Source organism: Pantherophis guttatus, chromosome 3 (genome assembly GCF_059756535.1).
Source record: "Pantherophis guttatus breed Tessera chromosome 3, ASM5975653v1, whole genome shotgun sequence".
NCBI classification, from domain to species: Eukaryota; Metazoa; Chordata; class Lepidosauria; order Squamata; family Colubridae; genus Pantherophis; species Pantherophis guttatus.
In genome coordinates, this window is record NC_142065.1 from 41211569 (window position 1) to 41217245 (window position 5677).

The 5677-nt window shown below is 35.5% G+C and overlaps 1 long non-coding RNA gene across 1 annotated transcript; it reads left to right on the forward strand.

Moving 5' to 3' along the window:
* The first annotated feature begins 226 nt into the window (after nucleotides 1-226).
* LOC132711191 (uncharacterized) lies at nucleotides 227-3194 on the forward strand. The gene is made up of 2 exons (XR_009622020.2): nucleotides 227-314; nucleotides 1034-3194. It is a non-coding gene; the product is annotated as an uncharacterized LOC132711191 (long non-coding RNA).
* Nucleotides 3195-5677: the final 2483 nt, after the last annotated feature.

Here is a 5677-nt window from a genome sequence, read left to right on the forward strand (position 1 = left end):
AGCAAGCAATTAAGGAAACCAAAAGGTTTTGGAGATCTTAAAGATGAAATGGCATACTTTGGGAAATCCATCACCTTCTTTGTCAATTAAATTTATATTTTGAAAGTTAAGGACAAACGGAAGGTCATACTTTTCTCCTATATATCAAGTTAAATAAAATCACACACTTAGCTAAGTTTTTTTTAAAGAAATGTTAATTTATTGTCCTTCATTTTCTGCTTAGCAGCTTCCTTTGGACCTGCCTTCAGCTGTGGCAGAAAACTACCTTTACATTTCTTACATCTGGATGAAGTGTGTTTCTAATGCAGTCAAGTGTGAGTATTCACCTTTGAATACCATTGGCACAATATGCTGTTAGCCTTTAACAAGAATGTACTCCAAGGCACTGCTGGCATTAAACAGCTCACGACAAACCAATAAAGCAAAAAGTTATATATGATCTAGCTCTGCAGTAGATCACATAGTGAAATGTACAGTGGGATCTTTGTTCCCCAAAGCTACTTTGTTCAACTCAGGGCTGTCCACAAGGGGTGATCAAAGCAATCAAAATGGCAGCCATGAATGGTGCAATCAAAACTCCACCTATGTCACACCTAAGCAAGCAGAGCTTCAGTCATGCCTTCATGGCTGTCATCTTGCATTTATGATCATAATCAGCAGACAACCCTGATTCCACTAATTTGGGGAGCTGTCACATTGCCTCTACCTGTACAGTCACCTTTGCACAAAATGTTTATTAGGACAGGTAGTGCAGGTGGGGAAGGAAATCGGCAATTGTAAAAATTCTTGGCGAAGAATGAGTTTACATACTTATGCTTTGAAGGAAGAAATATAACTAAATTGGCTATAAATAAATAATCCTACTCCCCTGGTGACATTGCTGGGAATATTGATGAGACAGATTGTTTTAAAGGAAGAAGGCAAACAGAATAGCCATGGTATACAATACATTTTATTAAAAGCTTTCAGTCTCACTGCATCTTGTCTAAATATAATATTAAGTTTGTTATCACTTATTTCATTTGTATTTCAGATCAAAATGGATTTGAAGCATCAACATCTTCGGATGCCACTTTAGTCTTTGATATTGGGAATAAATACTTTCTTTCTTTTTTATCACTTACAAATAATCCCAAAAATTATCATGTTGTCCTACACAAAACATAGGCAGTTCCCCCTGAAAAAGTGCATTTGGTACAAAATGAGGAACACGAAGCATAGTTCTTATCAATTTTGATTGTATTGTTTCTAAAACCATTACATTTTTGTAGACTCAAAGTTGTATACTAAACAGAAAAGGTTCAATACCTTGATTCTAAATAATTTAATTGCTGCAGGGACAAAGTTATTAGCATTATAACTAGCAAATCTCAATAATGATGTTGGAATCCTTGTGGGCACATGGACAAATAATTGTTGTGTAGGTGTTTGCCCACAGTGATACATATTTTGATTATTTTGTTTGGACAACTATAATGTGTTTTCTTATGGAGACACATTTGAAGTGTCAACTAATGTAGAATGTGAATCCCAATTCCAAATGGACAGCCAAAAAGAATAATATTAAATAAGTTCTAAATGACTAAAACATCAAATTAGAAACTGGGGGAGTATGAGTTCTGGTCCCATCTTTGTCACAAATGCAGCTGCTGACCTTTTGTCAGTCATTCTCTCTTAGTCCTAGGAAGAAGGCAACAGCAAAACATTTCTGAAAAGGTTGCCAAGAAAATAGCAGGAACTAGTCAAGGCAGTCACCAGAATTCAAAACTGACTCAAAGGCATGTACCCACCCGTTCCCACTGTCACAAAAAAACTGCACTGGTTTTTTACTTGCTCCTCAGGTCCAACTATATTTTCAGGATATTCTTAGATTAAATTTTATTTTGACTGAAGTTCTTACCCTTTATAAGAATTGCATTGCATACCAAATCTGCATTGATAAAGCTTTTTTCATAACTGTATCTTAAGATGCCCAAAGCAAGACTTTGATAAACTAAATTTCAAATTGATTCTATGTAAAACAAGATGGTCCCTCACACCTAGTTGGCTTTCCATTAATAATAGAAGAATTACCTACAGTATGGCAGTTCAGAGAAATTCCAGGATGCAGTAAGTATTGCTTAAGAAAAAAGAAGCAGTATGTGTCAATAATGGATTCCCAGTGAAAGAGTATTAGATGATTTTACCAAAAGTCTAAAAGATGAATAAGTCAGAAACAGAAGCAATACAGATTAATCTAAATATTTTGTAAAGTATGTGTACATTTAATGAACTCAAGTAAGGCAGTTAATAAATTTTACTTGCTCATTTATATCTTAATGTATCCAACATGAACAATATTCAATTTGTATTTTGTCTAATTTCTTTAAACTAAAGGCATGTGATTTCACTAATTCCTGATACTGCCTTTAGCTTGCAGTCATTCTTTGTTTATTAGCGTGATCATAATTTGCAGAATTAAGACTATATATCTGCAATCTTGTAAGGTCTCCATCTCTAGTTCCTGCTGATGGTTATTTGGCAGTTAATACATATATTACTTTGCCTATTACCAATCATCATTTAAATGTTGTCTGTGACTAGAAAGATTATGGGAGAAAAGTTGCACTGGCAGGGCTCTTAACATATTATTTATGGGCTAGATCCTAGAGGGCAGGACAAGAAACAATGAATGGAAACTAATCAAGGATAGAAGCAACCTGGAATTAAGGAGAAACTTCCCAACAGTAAGGACAATTAACCTGTGGAACAGCTTGCCTTCAGATGTTGTGGGTGCTTCATTATTGGAGGTTTTTAAGAAGAGACTGAACAGTCACTAGTCTGAAATGGTATAGGATCTCCTGCTTGAGCAGAGGGCTGGACTAGAAGACCTCCAAGGTCCCTTCCAGCTCTATTCTGATTCTGATTCAGTCAAGGAAAGAAACAGAGGACAATGAAGAGGCCCTCACCAATGTCATCCAAACCCCCCTTATAATTTTTAGTGGCAAAACAAGTGTAGGGAGCCAGCAAAATAGTTGAATTGTATATAAGATTTTGAATACATTCTTCCACATTTTTGATTATATCTATCATTTTAATGATTTTGTTTAAATTGTTTTTGCTTGAATTATGTGTTCAGTCTAGAGTCACATATGTGAAATAGATGGCCATATAAATGTAGTGAAATAAAATAAATAAAATAAAATATCCTGCAATATTTGCCCTCATTTTTTTTAAATCTAAAGCAAGTGCTTAGAAAAGAAAATTGCAGAAAAATATTGCATAGAACTATTGCATATTACAACCTTAAAGCTTCAGAGAGCTTCACACTATACATTCTTTATTACAGCTAGTATTGATAGGGTCAAGTTACATAATTCTCCTATGAAATCAACACTGAAGATTGTACCAAAGAGTGAGTGGTTTCCAAAGTTAAAAGAGATTACCCAGGATTGTATTCATTGAAGCCTGCTGTACTATTGTTCAGCTGAGACTCCGATCTTGCAGTAGTTTTGGAGGGCTGTGAGAAATTAATTTAAGAGTCCAGAAAGCTGCATGTTGTCCAAGAGCCTCAGGCTGAAGACATTTGAGTTAATTGATCACCATTACCTCATTTTTATGTACTAATGCCCGAATAAGCTGTAGAGCTTGAGAAAGTTAGGTGATCTCCTCCTCCCTTTCCTTCTCTTTCTCACCCTTAGTCTGACCTTAGCCAGGACATCCTTCCACTAGTGTCTGCACAAGGCATGCAAGGATCTAACTTGTCCTTTCTGAAATCCAGATTTGACCAGAGGGGGTTTTCTTCTTTTTTCTATCATTAACGTAGAATGGGAACAATTATTTCTAGAAATGAAAAAGGACATAATAGCTCTGCATGGAAGATCAAGATGTTCCTTTAAGTGCCAGCAGTATTTTATGTCTGCAAAGAACAATATGCCTTGGCAACAAGAATGAAAATTTAGTGAGGTTGTAGAGTCCAGCACAATTTTAAATCTAGAGTTATTCTCTGTTTTTGTTTCTTTTTGTGTGTGCAGATTGTTTAGTATTTTCAGAATTCTGTCCTCCATAAATTCCGAAGCAGCTGAATAGTGAGAAATTTATGAAAGACCGAAGGTATGCTTCTTTGCACTGTGGATAAATGAAGTAGGAAATTGACTACAAAATATAGTGTTAGCTATCAATCTGGATGGGTACAAAAGGGGAATATACAATATCACTGTTTTCATTAAGATGTGTCAATCAGACTAAACAAACCAAACACTGCACCCCAAGGTGAGTAATTTGCCTCAAATACGACTAGATGGGTCAGAACTTCAAGCATCACTGAAACCTATCCTAATCTGTAAAATTGCTATGTAGGATAATAGATACTATATGACAAAATTCTATTTATTATTTATTACTACCAATCATATTTTATGTTGCTTAATATAGGTGATTAGATACAATGAGTTGGCCTGACACTTTAGCAATAATCCCATATCCCTTATAAATGTAAATTAATGAAAGAAATACAATTTCTACATTCTATATAAAACACAATTATTCAACACAAAAAGCCATGCCTTGCTCAGAATATTACATAGCCAATGACTATAATCATTGCATATTAACACAGCCTTTAAAGCTATTTTTAATATATTTCTATGGCTGGGAGGAGATAAAATCTGTTGGAAATCATCTCCACCTCTCTCTCTCTCTCTGCTTAACTCCTAAGAAAAATGGACCTCTTGCTGAATTTCAAACAGACAATGCAGAAAGGATAATCATTGCTAAAGAAGATGAAAAGCAGTGAACCTCTCAGAGATTATATATTTATATAACATATTATGTGGATATGTGAGTGGATAGATAGATGATAGATAGATAGATAGATGATAGATAGATAGATAGATAGATAGATAGATAACTAGATAGATAGATAGATAGATAGAATCTGTGCTTGTGTGTATATAAGCAAGTTAGAATTGGTTACCATAATATAAATAAAAAAGTGAAGTTTAACATATCAATAAAATTATGATTTTTGTGATTCCATTGTGGCCTCTATCAGATGCCTACAAAAGTGATCCAGAAAGAGAAGGGATTGGGAATTCCAAAGTGGTTAGGAGAATTGTCCATGATTATTCCTCCAATTCCTAATTTTTATCACATTGTGGAATCTGAAATAAGTTTTATGAATACATACTATGTTGATCATTCTTATTCTCAGGCACTTGAGGGCAAGTTAGGATAAAACAAAACTCATGATACTTTCATACAAGTTCTTTGCATCACTCCAGAATCAGCTCTGGACTTCTTTCTTCTTATCCTCTGTGTTCAGCAGCTGACCTGATTCAATTCTAGCCTAGCTGGGTTATTATCAAAACTAGAAACAAAGTTATTTTCTGTTTGTAATGATGAAGCTTAGACCACTTTAGATCACTGTGGATGGTCCACTGAAAGTTCAACTGAGGGTGTGCTGCACTGGGGAACAAAGCCTATACCTTTGCTTCAGTGGTGAAATCCAAATTTTTTTACTACCGGTTCTGTGGGCGTGGCTTGGTGGGCGTGGTGTGGCTTGGTAGGCATGGCAGGGGAAGGATACTGCAAAATCTCCATTCCCACCCCACTCCAGGGGAAGGATACTGCAAAATCCCCATTCCAACCCCACTCCTAGGGGAAGGATATTGCAAAATCTCCATTCCCACCCCACTCT